Source organism: Myiozetetes cayanensis, unplaced genomic scaffold, assembly GCF_022539395.1.
Source record: "Myiozetetes cayanensis isolate MyiCay16 unplaced genomic scaffold, myiCay2020 scf9, whole genome shotgun sequence".
In the NCBI taxonomy this organism is placed as follows: Eukaryota; Metazoa; Chordata; class Aves; order Passeriformes; family Tyrannidae; genus Myiozetetes; species Myiozetetes cayanensis.
In genome coordinates, this window is record NW_026088185.1 from 14658234 (window position 1) to 14675666 (window position 17433).

Here is a 17433-nt window from a genome sequence, read left to right on the forward strand (position 1 = left end):
CCCTCAGAATGCTTTTTTTAACCAATTCATGTAATTTCCTTCTGTAATACTGATGTGAAGGACTCCTTTGTTTTGACTTATTAGCCCCAATCACCTCTCAGCTCTGAGAGGCTCTAATGTAAAATGCCTTCTTGCACCTGTGGCTTTAGCCAAGGAGAGTGGCAAGTTCCCGCCCTTCTCAGCCTTTGCCCAGGGACCCCTCTGGCTGTTTCATGAACTCTGGGCTGGAGCCTCTGCTCCAGCCTCTTGTTATCCTTATTCTTGTCAGCTCTGAGGCCTTTGTTCAGCAAAGATGATTCTCACAGAAACAGGATGTGCGTGAAACACTGGATTCAATTTGGTATCTTTGCATTCCATATTAAGTCTCTTAAACTGCAAGAGCTTAATGAAGAGGGGATAATAAAAGAGTGTCCAGCTTTCTCCTTTGCATTTACAATGTGTATTTTACATAATTAGTGGTGAAAGTGTAGATAGGTGTTCCAGGTTGTCTAAAAGCACTATAGATGAAGAAAATGACCACTCTCAGTTTTAGTAGCAGTGTATTTCCATGGTAGGCATGACAAGAGCTTGTAAAGTCATATGGACTTTGTAGTAGGGAGTAAAGTGGGGAACAAGAGGGATTCCCTGTTAGGGCTATTTTTCAAATTAAAGTTCCAAATCCGGTGTCTACTATGGAATTCCCCCATTTTCAAAGAATAAGGTAAGCTAGTTCAAACTTGCTGCAAAAGGGAGTTAATATTTTGTATCCCTAATTTTAAAAAAACAACCACCAAGCTTCAGAAAAATCAAGCAATTCCTTAAGTATTTATTGTTGATCCCTTCCAAATGAGGCTTTATTCTATTGCCTGTCATAGATCAAGGAGTTTATCAAGGTTTTTATGCATTTATTTACTATTTTCCCAAATTTATCATTTGGAGCTTAACAAATGGAGAAAGGTAAATGGCACTAAATAATTATAATAAAAACTGAACAAAAAGAAATGGAGGATTAATTTCCTTGTTAAATTTGATGTCATCCCTTGCTTTCAGAATTAGCTGCCTAATCAACATTTCTTCTCTTCACATTTACTTACATGAGAGGAAAAATCACTAGTGGATAAATATGACAAAGGATTAAAAAAATCTATTTCAGTGTTATTTTGTCTCATATAGATTACTAGTCACTATATGGGAAAACACTGATATGGCAAAAGAAACAAAACTTTTAAGGCCTCTGTCCTTTTATTAAAGTCAATGCAAGCTGGAGAGCAGGGTGCCTGGGGAAGGGGTTCCAAGAAAGTCTGCAGATCCCTACCCCCTGGAGCATCCAACTGTACTACTGGGGTACGTCTGTGAAAACAACTGAGACTCAGCCACTAATATGAGATATGTGCCACTTTGGGTTAAATTCTCTGTGTAAAAAATTACATAATGGCACACATCAGGTGGGAAGTGTAATTTTTCAACCGGTACAATGTATTACCTCATGTTCTTATTTGCTTGGTTGTTGGCAGTAGGAGGTAAGGCACAGGAAGGAAATGGAAAGGAACTTTGTGGTATGTGTGTTTGCAGCCTGTTCCTACAAGGTGGCTCACACAGGGAGGGTGTCAGGAAGCATCATTTTATCTACACTGATGTAGCCCATCACTAGCCTGGCACAGCACTGCCTTCCAGGCATCCAACTGGGGTCTGCTTCAGTGCCAGTGCCCACAGATGCCAGGGACTGAAATGGAAACACAGGCACCACAGCTACCACTGTGGTTATTGGTAGCATAATCACAGGGGCTGACTTGGGGGAGGAGTATTTAAGCTGCATTTTGTTTCTATTCTTGCATGGCTGCATAACAATTACCCACTTCCATTGAATCTCTCCCCTCCTGCTCCTTGGCCGTGTCGCTACACAGGATGCAGCACCCAGGCACGCCTCGGCATTGTTTCTCGCCTGTTCTGCACGAGCGGTGCCAGGAGCCCTGTGTGGCCCAGCTGCCTCCAAGATGCCTGGGCAATGCTCCCCTGTTCCCCCTCCCCCAGTATCCATTTGCATCTCAATGCCAGAACTGGGCCGATGAGCTGGGCTCCTTGCACTCACACCAGAGCAATAATTGATTTCAGGCCTGAGTAAGTCCATTGAGCTCAGCTGAGTTTCTCCAGATTTACAATCCCGTAACCAAGAGCATTTTGTGACGTCTGTGTAAGATGGAACATTATTATTAACTATTTGTCCCTTTGCAGTCATGAAGAGCCAAGGACACACTACTGTGTCATATGCTAAAACATAAAATGCCAGTGAAGGAAGGAAGAATTAAAGTTCAAATCTTTTACAATTCCAAGGCAAAGTTGAATGTTATTTAGGTAGAGATGGATCTCACTAATGTAGACCTAAACTTTCATGCTCATGATTTCAAGATATATTTTCCATCAAGTTCAAAAAAATGAGTTATCGAAATACTCACTTTTCTCTCTGTCACCGAACTTTTTGCTTTCACAGTAACGCTTTTCTAATCATTCACTGATCGATGTTTTATCTCCTGCTGCAAAAATAATAATAAAAAAAAATCTGAATTCCTTGAAATTTGAGGTAAAACCAAAATTTTAGAGTTCCTCCATGAAAGAAAGATGCAGTCCCTGCATGCTGACCCAGGCTTATCCTTTCTATGGCAGTAGGTAGGTCTGTCCTGTCCAGAACTTTTCCAGTTCCTTTTTTGCATTGCCTTCAACAGCCTTCAACCACCACTGTACAGAAGAGATCCCCAGGTCTTCCTGAGAAAGGTACTCCACATCCACCTGAAACTCCAGACCTTGTTATGTTATTACTTGCCAGTATGGAAAGCAGCAGGGAGGATATCAGAAAACCTAAATCTGTTATTGCTTTGGAAAGACTGACTGTAGTAAGCCCACTTTAGCACCAGTGACATAGTAAGATCCAGCATCTTCAGCCTTCCACCAGGGAAAGAAGCGAAGTCCTGCATCGGACCAGTCTAGTCCCAGCTGTTGAGAACACCTGAAATAGAAGATGGGCAGATGAACCACACCAAATTGCTTGTCTGCTGGCCAACACACAGGCTGCTTCCCTTTTGCAGTTTGTCTGTCAGCTTTTCAGATTTCTGTTCTCTGTCATTATTCACTTCTGTGACAACCTCTTCTACAGATGCTGGCAAATGACAAACATGGCTAGGAAAAACAATGTGAAACATTCTTAGATTACATATGTGTAGCTGCATAATGACTAAGAAGAAAACAAATTTCTTGGCAGAGTGGATTTAAAGAAAGTCCTACAAAGTTAAAGCCAGTTCTACAAACTTCTGTCTTTCTTCTGCCTTTCACTTGCTTTCTTCCTGTATTAATTCTTTTATTTTTTTTACTTTCCCATAGAGCAGCAAGGTCAAGACAGTGAGCCCAGCTCTCTACATACTGGCTACTAGCTGAGGCCGAGCCTTTGATGTTGGGAGCAGGAAGACTTCTTAAGGTACCAAGGTTTTTTTTGCTAGTAAATAAATAGAGATGATCCATGCTTTTCAAAGAATGGGCATTTTCCACACTGTCAATGGTTCTTTCTAGTTGACTGAAATATAAGTCAGACAACACTTGAGAAGAATTAACTTCCTAAAATTCTCATTGTCCCTGCAAGGTGCTTTGGTCCAAATAGACTTTTAGATTCCTGGCTTTGTTCAGTTTTAAGATGCTACTCATTTTAGTGCATCTTCTTTTGAAAATCCCAGAATAAAAAGGAATGTTGCAACTGCACAAGTCAAAGCTGCTTGAAGAAAATGTATTGTAGAATTATCTCTGTGTTCTTTTTATACTATAAAAGTGCTGACATCACTTTGATGTGGAAAGGAACAGTAATCTGAGGGGCTGCTATGAAAGGAATGACATGCTTTAAGCTGGAACTATACAGAGAAACACACAGAGTAATGACAAGTTCACATAACACCTAATTTGATTCTTTCTTTGCACCACAGTGAATCATTAAACCACAGACACCTGCTAATGAGCAGGGAGGCTTCTGAGCAAAGATCACCTTTCCCCCACATTTTGTCCAATGCACTCGACCCCAGTTATAAAACCAGCCATTATCACCTTTTCTTCCACAACATTTTGTCTTTGGTGAGTTTACTGCCACATAGAAATCAAATCAAGAAAGCAGAAAAATTAGTTCCTGCTTTCACAATTGAAATTATTTCTAATTTTTAAGAAGAAATTACTTCTATAGATGTGGAAATTAGTTATAAATACTCCTTAAAAAAAAAAAAAAGATACCTCCTCCTCCCTGCCCCCTACTCCAACTCCAATTAAATAACAAATGCAAAGCTGGAATACTGAAGTTTCAAGCAGGAGTAACACTTTCATTCATGCTTGCAGATCTATGCTCCATCAGCAAGTGACTTGCTGTGTAGTATCACATTTTGGTATTGCCAATTTACGCTGGGAAATGTTGACTACAATTGGTGGGGGCAAGGAACTTCAAGAGCATCAGAACTACTTCCTATACAGGGAAATGTCATACTCATCCATACACCTATTTAAGTTTCACATTTTACAGGGTCAAGGCTTGAAAGAACAGACTTCCAGATTAAGGCAAATGCTGAATTTTGAATGCTAGAAGAGAAATGCATCAATTTATTTTTATATCTGTGAATGTTAGATAGCGAAATATTTCCTAAAGTTCAGAAATTTTTCAGATTATTGATCAGAACAAAATAAATCCACTGAGTTGCAAATAATGCCCTGAATGCCTAGTGAAAAGCCATGATGGTCGGCTGTACCACAACTTCCCTGTGCTTATATTAAGCATAAATCACAAGCAACTCACTCCAAAGTATCTGTGGCTATCATAAGGCACCTAAAAACTAAGAGTATTTGCTTAATTGTCCCAGACTACAGTTTATTCTTCCACTCCTGAGGTATATGCTGTGATGCAAACAGACTGGAAAAACTAGATACATGGTGTCAAAGCTATAAAGATTTATAAAATAAGAGAATAGGTCTTTATATAAATTTATTTAAGAGGTCAGTATAGCCTTTAAAATATGTTTACCTTTATGCATTTGACAGATAAATTACAGCACACTTCTCTTATTATTAGAATTATTGTAATTCTAATACAAGAAGGAATAATTAAGTTTTTAACTCAGTGAGATTACAAAATGGACACACTCTGTGACCTAAAATGAGTTTAGAATTTCCATGTAAAAATATTTAGTGAATATGTAACGAAGCTGGGGGAAGCTGCAGGATCTAAACATCTCTTATGCAGAGAACAAAGCTACATGCCACAGAGTTAAGCTTAATTCTGCTGGTACTCCCATGACTGAGAGAATAGTTCTATTCTTTGGGACTTGGGAATACCTAAGAATGCTATGATTTATTTCTTCTGTGTGTGTTCTGTAATACTTCCTCTTTCTCATACTCGTCTCCATTCAGACAGAAATAACCACATCCTTGAACATCATCTAGTTTACTGATTCCTGCTTTGGCACAGATCTTATCACATCACAAGCCTTTTACATTTATTTACCAGTCAGAAAAGATCTTCCCATTGTCCAAGTAGAGTTCAAAGTGCTAGGTTCCACTTCTAAATCTCTGAGGGACCTAAGACCTGGCTGGAAATGGTCTGTTGAGATACACCTGAGAAAACTAGATCACTCTGCTAAAGAGAGATATTAACAGGCTACTGGGGAGACCATGCCTACTATTTAAACTTCCTGTTTCTTTGGTAGATGAAGTCCTGAGCTGTTCCTGTGACAGGTTATTGAAAATTATTTAAAGTAATTATTTGCTTATTTATGTTGTGTAATTTCATTTACGAATTTCAACTTTTGGCCAGCCCATGCAATGGGATGGAGAGAAAACCAACAAACTACCTGAAATTCTGTTTGTAGTAGATGTTTCCCGGGGTTAGACAATCTTAGGGCACCAGGATGGTGTAAGAAATGTTGGAGAGGAACGAATTTTGTTTGTGGAGGAGGCAGCTCTCTTGAACCAGCAGAGTAAGAGAGTAAGCAAAGCTGGAGGGTCACCAGCTCAACAGGTGGCAGAGGGCCCTGCTGAAACCAGAAGGTACACACTCCCAGTTCCTCTGGGTGGATGTGAAATAGCCCATGTTGCTAAACATCACAGCAGACTGCAAAGCTCATCTGTTAGAGATTGGTATCTGGGACTGACAGGGAGACTGTCTGCCAGGACAGTGAGGTCTTCCTTTCTGTTTCATGAATTTGTCATTTCTGTATGGGGTAACTGCTGTGTAAGGTAAAGCTCTTACCTTTCATTTTAAATTCTTTTGAAAAAGTTTTCATCAGCGTGGAGCTTGTTGATAGGAATCTTTTTATTGCTTTCCTTTCCAGGTAGGTCTGTTACCCCAGAAGACCCAGTACTATGGAGAAATGAAGGGCCATGCCCAGTTCTCCTGGCTGTTCCTGCCACAAACTCAACTTCAGCCTGTCACTCACCATTCTCAGTCCCTTCTTCTTTCTCTGACACTACCAGCAATAAGCTAATCAGAGCTGAATGTTCAGTGCCCATGCACAAACTGGGAGCATCACTCTGATATACACCCTTTTACTTAACCATAAAAACTGATATTTTTCTGTAGATAGTTACATTAATATATTATCAAGCAATCAGATTAGACTGAGTATCATCTTTTCCAGGAAGATCTGCAGTCCAAATTGTCCTGTCTGTGGACAGGATAGTGGATAATCTGCAGGCAGCTTTGGATTATAATTAAATACACTTACAAAACTAGTTTGCAGACTGAAGCCAGTAACTGATTCTTTGCAAAACCCAATCTCTCTTTGCTTTCTTTTATGACTCTTCTGCTCTGTGGTGTTAATAGTATATTAAAGTCAATTCTACACTGAATGCAAAGATTAATGAAGGGATTTTTTTTTCCCCCAAGTGGTATCCTTTCCTGTTTTCAAGCCCTCTTCTCTCTTACACTCCCCTTCATGCTCTCTCTGAATGTAAAGGTTAATTGATAGAGAAACTTTCATTTTTTACTTTATAAATTTTGCTTTAATAGATTCCTTCTTTGAGGATGACGAATTCACGAGGTGCTATGATGATTCCTCAGATTTCCAGCAGTCATGATGCTGTCAGTCAAATGCTGTGTTTAATGTGGAAAACGTAGAGATGATTCTTAACACTTAAGAAATTTTATTTGCCAAAAAATTTTATCACTTCAGATTATCATAAAAATCTGCCTTTCTGAGATCTAGAGGCTGTTCCTGCTTATTTTCATGTATATTTCATGTACTTTAGGAAAATGCCTAATAGGTTCGGTGTTTGCATTTTTACAACTCTGCTGTAACTAAAGCTGTTCCTTGTTTAGTCTCTCTTTGTTCTTCTTCACTTCGTGCCATCTTTCTTCCTCTGTTTATGTACACACGCAAACAAACAAACAGACAGTGCTCCCCACGGGCTCCTGGACCACTGCCAGCTGTCCTGATGTCAACCAGCAAACGACAGAACCAGCCCTGCCCTTTTCACTAAGAAGTAATGGTTGCTCTGCACGGTGCATCCTCCCTTTCTTCAGAGGGCCAGCAAAGATGTCCTCTGCAGGCAGAGGTCTCCAAACTGGAACCATTGGAAGTCATTTAGTTAACTTTCTATCATTTGGTATAAAGTAAAAAAAACAAAACACAAACCAAAACCAGTCTTACAACTGCCCCTGAAAGCAACACTTCTGGTTGCAATGCTTGGCAGGATTTTTATGTTCAGAGATTAATATACTCATGAATAGCTGACTTAATTTTCTTAAACTGCCCCTTCCTGAACAAAAGCTCTTGGGGGCACTGTTTCATTATGAAAAGAAGGGAGAAAAGCTGAGAAGAACAAGATGCTTCTGTTCTCAGAATTTAATTTCCCACAATGATACACAGTGATACTACAGAGAATGGCACACTAGTGATGGAACTACTATTAGTAAATTTTGGAGCTATGAAAACTCCCCAGTGCCATAAATTAATAACTACATTCAAGGTAATTCACCACTGGACCAGAGAAGCAGTGTAACAGTATATTAGGGAACTTACACAAGAATTTCCAGAAGTAACAGTTCATTGTAGGTATAGGTAGGATGTGGGGAAAAAAATCCATATTGTTGCTAACAACTCGTATGGTAGAAACATAACAAAAGATATTGGATTAGGTAGGGAAAAAATAGGAAAAACATTTTAATTCCTAGAGAATCTTTGTCTGAAAGATGAAATTCTAAAAATAATTAATTAACAAGATACTATTTTCCCAAATAATTCTTATACAAGCAAATTACCTATGATCCAATGCTTGGAAAAAAAAACCTCAGCAAAATCCCTCTAATCCTTACTTAAGTAAACTGTCAGGAATATATACCAGAAAAAAAAAAATCAGGTTTTCAGGAAGTATTCATATAAAAAATTCATATACAAAGAAAAAAACAGACTATCCTCAAATATTAAGATTATATCAGGTGAGATTTTTTAATTTACTTCCATAAAGTAAACCCAGTTTAAAGGTAAGTAATCCAAATAACAGTCAAGGAACATGTTTTTGTAAATCTTAGTTACTTTACATTCTTTTGACCTGTGATCTAGGACTACTGCATCTTAAAGGTTCTGAATCAGGTGAGTATCGGTGCTTATTTTCATCTGTGTTAGTTGAGGAGGCTGCCTGTCCTTGCTTTAACCTACTTTCTGTGCTAAAGCCGTTTTGCCTCATAAGTCCCACGGAGATTTGAGAGGCAAAGCCAGTTTATTTCTATAGTGATCCTACTTTGTTCAGAAATATTGCCAAAGGCTTATTTGGAAACCCTTCTCATAGGAAATAGGAACATTTGGTACTTTGCAAAGACTGTGAGGACTCCACTTAAAATAGAAGGTGCAGTTAGCAACTGTAAGAGGAGTGTACTGACTCCCTTCAAATATAACATCTGAGGAGAAAGCTCATTGAAAACAACAAAAAATATTAATATTTATCAGGTATTAAAACATGGTGTGAGACTGTAAGCACTGATGTAACCACTGGTTAATTGCTTGATAGTTACTATACATGACATTTTCTGGTGTGGACTTTACCACACAATCTGTAAGAAAACATTAAAGACAATTACTATTCCTGAATGTACTTTCACGCTGCATTTAATGACTTAAAATGTAGAAGTCTTTTCAACATAATCAAAAAGGATGGAATAGGCACAATTACATATTTGGAAAAAAAAATCTCAATATTTTTCAAATTTGTAAAACAATCTCTTTTTTTTTTTTTAAATTTGTAAAAAATTGAAATGTGTGTTGTTATGCTGGAACACCGCCCGTGCAGCAGGATGCAGATAGAGGATGCCACCTGTATCTGGACAGGTTTTCTTTTGCACTTTTCATGATCACTTTGTGCCTTCACAGAGAACAGTGTAATTATTTTATGTGATCCTCCCCTCAGTGGGGATCAAATCTATCTGTCCAGAAGCCCCGCCGGGAAGAAGGCCATTTTTGGCAGTGTTCAACTTCCTTCATGGTGTCCCCAGAAATTTTGTAAAATAAATCCTTTACCACTAATAGGACAACAAAGACATATAACTGTTTCTTTAGCTGAGCAGCTGAATTTCCTACCCTGGGTAGTTGGGCAGAACCGTGCACAGCCATGGTGGTACAGAGATGAAACAGTGCTTGGGATTAAAATTTAACCTTGCAGGGGAAAATAAGAAATCTCTTTCTTCAGTGCAGTGGGATTCTGCTCTTCAGATCACCCATGTCATCATACAGTCTGTTTCTATTTAGACCATACAGCAAGTCTGTTCTACTATTCTTATTAATAGTTTTTTATTTATCTATTTATCCTCTATAGAGGAGGTCTTAATCAACACAATAGTGCAATTAATTTGGCAATACTCTACTAGCTGTATCCTGGTGTTTGCACATCTTCTGATCTGCAGACCATAATGATAACTAAATCAGCAAATAACAATAATCTTGCTCCTAAAGTTGCAATATCACAGCCCTTTGGAGAAATACAGCCATATGCCATAGGAAAAACAGTGCCCATTTTTAGCACAAGCAACACCAAGATACAAATCACATCACACAGAGTCAGAGTTAATTAAGTCAGGCACCTACTGTTTGCCTGCAGTTTGCAATAGCTATTAATTTGAAGCTCTGCTGTAGTGCTAAGAAGAGAAAATTAACTAATGTAGCACTGTGACATGACGACCACACTCCTGAAGGGACTTGTTACAGTGACTTCTTCTGGATAACACTGCTCTCAGTAAAATTTTAGACAATACACCACAGTAATTTATGGGGGGAAATTGTTAACTGGTCTTATATCTGTCTCTGGGTAAAGTGAAAGAGATCAAGAGCTCTTACCATTGATTATACAGTATGCAAACCCACACAACAACTGGTAAAGCTATCAAAGCAGTGCCAACATTTTGGCATTTGTTTTCATTATTTTGAATCAGTAATTCTGCCAATTTCTATGAATTATTTTTAATATATTTATTTTTAAACATGATAGAAACTCTGTATTTTGTATAAAATCATATTGACTTACATGCATGCTGCCACTGTCACAATTTATTAATTTTATCTGTTTAGTGCTTGTCTATTATTGACTGCAATACTTTCTTTTCCAGACTGAAGGGCTAACTCTTCCATTACACACCACTAGAAGACTCTTCAATCTAGGAAAAAAAAAAAAACAAAAAAGATACAGTCTTCTGGGTAGAGCTAAGGAACAACTTCTATTAAATGAAATAGGATTAAAAATATTAAAATGAGAGACAGGAGACATCATCCAGGCTCTGTGAGGATTTAGACCAGCTACATTCACAAGTCAGGTAGGATCCTTGGATCACTTTCACCCTGCAGACTAATGTTCATCTCACATAGTGAAGAGATGCTCTTTAATAGAACTAAAACCTGTTGCTTCCAACAAAAGAATATTGGCAACACATTTTGTACAAAATCTAATATTACTGTAACACTAGTTGGAATGTTATAGAGGAATTATATATGTAAATACAAATATGCTCAAGTTTAGAACTTAATTGTTACTTTTATTGTTACTACATTCTTCTGCTTTTATTGTTTCAAGTATGTTACTGTTCTATATAACAAAGCTCTCAGTGAAACACTTCAGGAGGTCTTCCCAGTGTTGTTACTGTGTTTAAACTCTGGAAAAGGTTTTCAATCAACCTTCTGAATTTTTAAATTTATTGGGATTAACTCACACAGCTGGATATGCTGCAAGATCCAGGAGGTCCAAGAGGTGCTCAATGTCCTCCCAAGATCTAGATGTCCTGTCATGACATCAGCATCAGAGGAATTATCAAGAAAATGGAGAAACTCAGAAGTAAAGAATACACAGATTTTTTAACTAATATAAGGTAACCTATGTACAGTCAGGTCCTCTCCAGTACATTATGATATACCATCCACCCACTGTGTATTTATGCTTTAATGTCACATGAGATTCATTGGAAGCAGTCAATAGCTCCAGTCAGGCAGCACCTTTCCCTCTGCATTGCTGAAGAGATGAAAGATGAACACAACATCCCAATGTCCACTCAGTAGCTGAGAAGCAGTCACTCTAACTTGTCCTTTAGTTAAAGGCTTAAGTGACTGCTTCTGCTCGATGACATAATCATAAAAATGCAGGAGAAAAATGACAGAAGGAATAGGACACTAGACTATATTTTTTTCTTTAACTATTGTGAAAGATAAACTATGGGAAGAGCACATTTTCCATTTCTAGCTTGGAAAAGCAACATTGAAGAATGGTCTAACCACCTAGCCACATTTTTAGAAGCTTGTATCAATTTATTCATTGGTTCTTGATACAAGACAAAATTTAGATGTTTAGTTTCCAGTATGGACAGAATATTCCCGTTTTTGATATCTTTACAGTCACGTTCTTTTTTCTATTTAAAGAGTAAAATAGTAGAAAAATTATATATCAAGATTTCAGTAAGAGAAGGGTTACATCACATAAGATTTGCATGCTTAGCAAAGGACATGGGCACAACCCCCAAACCACTAACCCATGCATTATTTTTCTGGGCACAAACACACCTAATAGCACTGAACGTCCTGATCCCACTACAGGGCTCTACTGTCCCAGCTCTGCAGAACAGCAGAGATATTTTTTTCTTTAGAGGTCAGGAGATATAAAAATACTTCATAGAGGCAAAAAAAATCAGTACAAAGGAACAAAAACATAATTGAAAGGGTTTTGTTTGCTAAAAAGGGATTTTAATTGCTAAACAAACTAAAGCTGCCAAATGATGACACAACTCATGGTAAAGCCTTGAAATTTTAAACATGTATTCTGACTTCAGGGGGCTGGCTGTAAAGTGACACCTTGGTTTGATGAACTCAGCTCTGTGAGAAAGAACTGGCATTCTTCTGCACTGTGTATGGACAAAGTGACACCACAGGCATGAAAACACCAGTTCACACAGACCAGAGTGATCTGTACCTGCAGCGCTACCTCTGGCTTCAGTCCACATCACCGAGCAGGAACGGCTTCAGGCTTCAAAAGACCAACCAAAAATCATTAAGAACATTAATGAGCAAAACCTCATAGTAAAAATATATTACTCTTTTATGCCAATCTGCATTCACTGTGCCTTCTTTTTCTGAATAATATGCTTAGTCTGTATATTACTTTAATGGTTGAAGGCACCTGAAGGGATGGGAATAGTCTCCAGTCCCAGAAGCTGATCAGAGAACAGCATTACCACTAAATTGAAAGAAGGGAGATGTTAGCACACAGACTAGGAACCTGCTTTAAAAAGTAGCTGAGCAGATTTTTTTTACAATTATGAGAAGCAGCTGAGAGACTGTCATTAAAAATAATAGAAAACATATGTGATGCGTTCTCACACAGTGGAAATTGTGTGGAAGTTCCACATATGATCATCCCTTCCCACTGAGCTCAGGGGCACAGCTTTGCTTTGACGAGGTTTCAAAACAAACTAAGAGTCTGCTGGTGCTTCCTTGAGAAAAATAAAATTTGTGATGAAGTGTCATGAATGCCACCCATCTGAGGTACCAACAAGAGAGATTTCTCAGTATTGTAAATCCATGATCTTCTAGCAATTATTAAAACTATAATGGTGAGGAGACTTCCCAGCACAGATATTAGATCCCTCTGAAAAAGTGGTGTTTATACGTGATGTAAGAGCATTCTTTCTTTCCCTCATGTTGCTTCTTAACATGCTGTAGCAGAGATTACTTCTGCCACAACAAAGGGTAGCAGAAGGGATTGCGTGGCAACATCCCACTCTGCTACCAAACAAGTTTAGCTTTGTTGTCTCCAGCTACCTTTGTTGACTAAGCTCAGCTCACTCATCTGACCTTAAACTAAAACCACAGAGGATGCAATTTCTTGTCTCAGCTGAGGTGTGCAGTAATATCCCACAGCTGGCACGTGGCAACAGCTATCTGGAAATACAGTTTGAGCCTTGCACAAAATTTTAGGTCTACAGTATGCTAAAGGTCACACTGATTACCTTGCATGGGAATTAGCAGTGTTTAAATTCCTTACTGCTAATAAAGCAGGCACGGAAACCAGTCTCCAATCCATCATTCTGCAATTAATTAATAAAGCAATATTAACTGCAAAGAATCAGCTACCAGAATAAGGTATTAGAGCAGCTATGGTTGCTTTTTCCAGCAGTATTAGGTACTTCAAGTGAGCTTCTACATACAAACCTTTTTTGCTCACTTGTGGAAGACTGGGAGTTGGTAGAGCTACAGATGCTTATGCCAGGAGAGGCACCAGCCCAGGGAGTGCAGCATGTGGATGATTTTTAACTTGTATCATTTCAAGCACAATGACAAAAACTGCCATGGGAAAACAACGTGACTAAAACTATGTTTCCTGTGGCTTATTAATGGAGTATTCATGCTCAACATTAATCTGATGAATATGAATTTCTAGGACACATTATCCTTTCTCCCTTTGTGCAGGTTTCAAATATTATGATTGTTTGGTTTAATTACTATTAGTCTCAGTTGAATTGTCACTGCTTTCAGCATTTTCAGTGTGTAGAAATTTATATTTGAAATTCGCCTTATCTGAAGGCAAACTTCTCATGTTGATTTAATTTTGTATGAATTGGGTGTTATTATATTTTAAGGTCTGATCTATCACCATGCTTACTTAAGAAGAGGAGAAACATACTCTGTTGATTATTGCTGTCTTAAACACATATAAAGCCACTTGACATGAATTAATTCTTGTGTGGCTTTGTCTTTGGATTTTTTTTCCAGACTCCATAGTCATGTTCCATTCCAATTGTAAGAATTTACTTCAGACTGAGGTAGAGATAAGAGATCCGAACCATCTCTTACACTAACAGAGTCGCTGCATGGCTCCTGTGGGGTTATTAGGATTGCTACAGTTAGATGCTTCATCCACCATAGCCAGAGATCTGAGTGCTTTCCAGGCAATTAAGGAGGCCCACATGCTGAGCAAGAAGCTGTGGAAGACACATCAAGCAAAAGGATGCACCTGAATTCTTCCTACTCTCTAGAAGTCAGAAACCACAGTCACAGTTGTACTTCAGACTCTCTACATTTGGGATCTTGAGTACAGTAGATTCAAAAAGGTTCATCTGGAGTACTCAACCTGCACTGCAACCTACTCCCTTAAAGCATTCCTTCAGGAACTGAAGGCATTGTCTTTTCACCCACACAGAATTAACACTTGCATCTCTTAAAGCATTTTGCCAAACCACAAGACTAGACCCACTATAAAACTGAAGGTATTCTCCCTTCAACCTGATGAGGAATAAAATCCATCACCACTGCAGAAAAGGAACTGCAAGATGAGAAGAACAGAGAAGAAAGGAACAGAAGGGAGCTTCACTCCATAATCCAATAGTAAAAGCATTAACTTAGAAGAAAAGGGAAACCTCACTTCACTGCTCCTATTCAGTATTACACTGCCCTTTTCCTTTTCTTGTTCAATGAATCCCACTTTTCCAGACGCTCATCCACTTTCCACATTTAAGAAGAGGACTGAAGAGTGCAATTTATGTCACCCCATGTTATTCAGCTGCTTTCAAAACAGTTATGCTTCTCAGAGGTTCTCAGTTATCTTCTGGTGAAGGCATCTTGAAACAGACCTTTTTATTTCCCATCCCTGTCCTCAGGCTCCCTCGGAGGGGAAAGTTCAGGTCTCCATATCCTCTTTGTCCCAGGGCATTTGGAGGGACAGCCTGAGTGATGGTACGTGCGCCATCAGCCACAGGATGTCTTTCTCAGAAGATGCCGCTGCCACATTGGTGCCATATGCCTTTTTATTTCATGACACCTGTTTACACAGTGTGAGTCAGGAAAAAGATTACTTTCACAGCAGAATGGGAAATCACAGAGCATTCACAGACAGGCAGTGGGTTCAGGGAATATCTATCTATCTGTAACATCTATCATTTTGTCAGAATCTGTACAACTGTCCTGATACATGCTGGTTTCAGTGTTCTGTGTAAGTGCCACAGTTGCAAATCATTTTGAAAGCCAAAGAAATCAAATTCTGTAGCTAAAAATTAGTTGTAAGCAGAAAACAAGCATGTGCTTTTTCTGATTACTATCACTTAACGTATCCTATCCATGTGTTGGTTTTGAGTAGGGATTTCTTGCTTTATTGATTATATTTCTTAGTATTGCAAAGTAAGTAAGAGAGTTGACTTTTATGACTTTGTAAGTAAAAATAACTCTTATCTCTCAAGTGCAGAATATTTATATCTGTTATGAAACACAATGTTATGACAGCATTGCTGGCCTTTGGAAACATCTGAGAAAAGGTTTATACTCATTTTGTTAATGTTTCAAGTGCTGAAAAGACTGGTAGATTAGTTCAAACCGAAGTGGTTCTGAATTAAAGTGCTACATATAATGTGCAGTGATCTCAGTCATGGGCTGATGCTCCCTTTCTCTTACTCTTTTGTGAGATCATAGTTGTGGACAGAATAGCAGGACGGTCAGATTGAATCTTGGTGACTATCTACGGCTGCACCAGATAAACCAGATCTGTCCAACCGTGAATGTGCCCTCCTCACTGTGTTGTGATTTGAGCATGTAATAATTGTTGCAATGAAAGCAGTGCTACAGGTGTGCTACATGGTATGACAAAACAGAAGTACCATTATGTTGAGTAGAGAATAAATAAGTTGATTTAAAAACCTACAGAAAGAAAGAAAGAAAAAATCGGTATCGTTTTCCAACCTTGAGAAAAGTTTCACTCAATTATGACTGAAAAGGGAAATTGTTGGTAGCATTTTCCCAGAATGGTTCCTACCTCCTTGCCATCTTCTGCCCCTCAACAAATACTGTGGCCCACTACATATGGAGGCACAGGAATCTGCACATAGACACAGGTGGGCGCAGCACAGCAGCACTGCCGCACGGCGCTATTACAAATATCCCTGCAGGAACCATCTGGCTCACGGATGAGTTAATGCCTTCCTGACCCTGATCTGCTGTGTCCTATAAAAGTTTATTTTCATTTTCATTTCCACTTATCTCACAAGAATCGAAAATGAACCAAAGGCACTTTAAGACCTTACATAGCATTTTTCTTTTTTTTTTTCCCCCTCCCAATGCATTTAATTACTTTCCAAAATCCAAACAAGTTTATGTTTATAAGCAACAGGCCCTCTGTTCGTGTGGATTTGTGGTGCTGAATTACTTCAAACTTTCACAGGACAAAAAAAAACCCAAACAAAACAACCCTCTAATACAGAGGTTCCCTACGAGCATTGTAACACTCAACATGGTATCTAGTGCATTGTGTTTCTCCTGGAACATATTTCAAGCACTGTTTAACCCGCAGTACACGTGTAAGTGACAGAAGTGTGTGCTACAGCTGCTACTCAAGGAGCAGGAGTACCCAATTCACTCAGCGAATTCACTACGTTTTACAGGGATGCTTTGGGCAGGTTTCCATCCTTAAGAGACGCCAGCTGACTGTTTCTTTGCTATTATATGTATGTCTGACAGGAACCTTGTACACTTGGCAACAACGGGGTGTTTTTTCCCGGACCCTTCATCCAAGGAGCAGCTGGCACTAGGGAAATGGGGGCACACTGAAGGGAGCACAGCCCGCGCTATAGAGGCACTCACTGCGGTGAGTCACTCAGGATCACAGACCATGCCAGGCTGGAAGGGACTCACAAAGATCACCGAGTCCCACCCAGCCCTGCGTGGGACCATGCCCAGGAGTCACACCGTGTGCCTGACACCATTGTCCAAACGCTCCTTGGACTCTTCTTGGGATTGGAGGGCGGTAACCAGTTCCCTGAGGAGCCGCTCTGCCGGCCTAGCTTCTGCTTTATTTATTTATTTATTCATGTGTTTGTTTGTTTTCAGACACCAGACCGAGGTCTCCGCTCACGCGCGCGCGCCGCGCTCCCGCACCCGCAAGATGGCGACGGAGGTGGGCGGGGCTGGTCGCGTGCGCGCGGGGGCGGGGCGG

General features: G+C 39.3%; 1 long non-coding RNA gene across 3 annotated transcripts; it reads left to right on the plus strand.

Moving 5' to 3' along the window:
• Positions 1-3359: 3359 nt before the first annotated feature.
• LOC126652828 (uncharacterized) lies at positions 3360-17358 on the plus strand. Of its 3 annotated transcripts, none has more exons than XR_007632063.1 (3): positions 3360-3445; positions 10586-10789; positions 17328-17358. It is a non-coding gene; the product is annotated as an uncharacterized LOC126652828 (long non-coding RNA). The 3 variants fall into 3 exon arrangements; XR_007632062.1 differs by lacking the exon at positions 17328-17358 and adding an exon at positions 14229-16133; XR_007632061.1 differs by lacking the exon at positions 17328-17358 and adding an exon at positions 11187-11330.
• Positions 17359-17433: the final 75 nt, after the last annotated feature.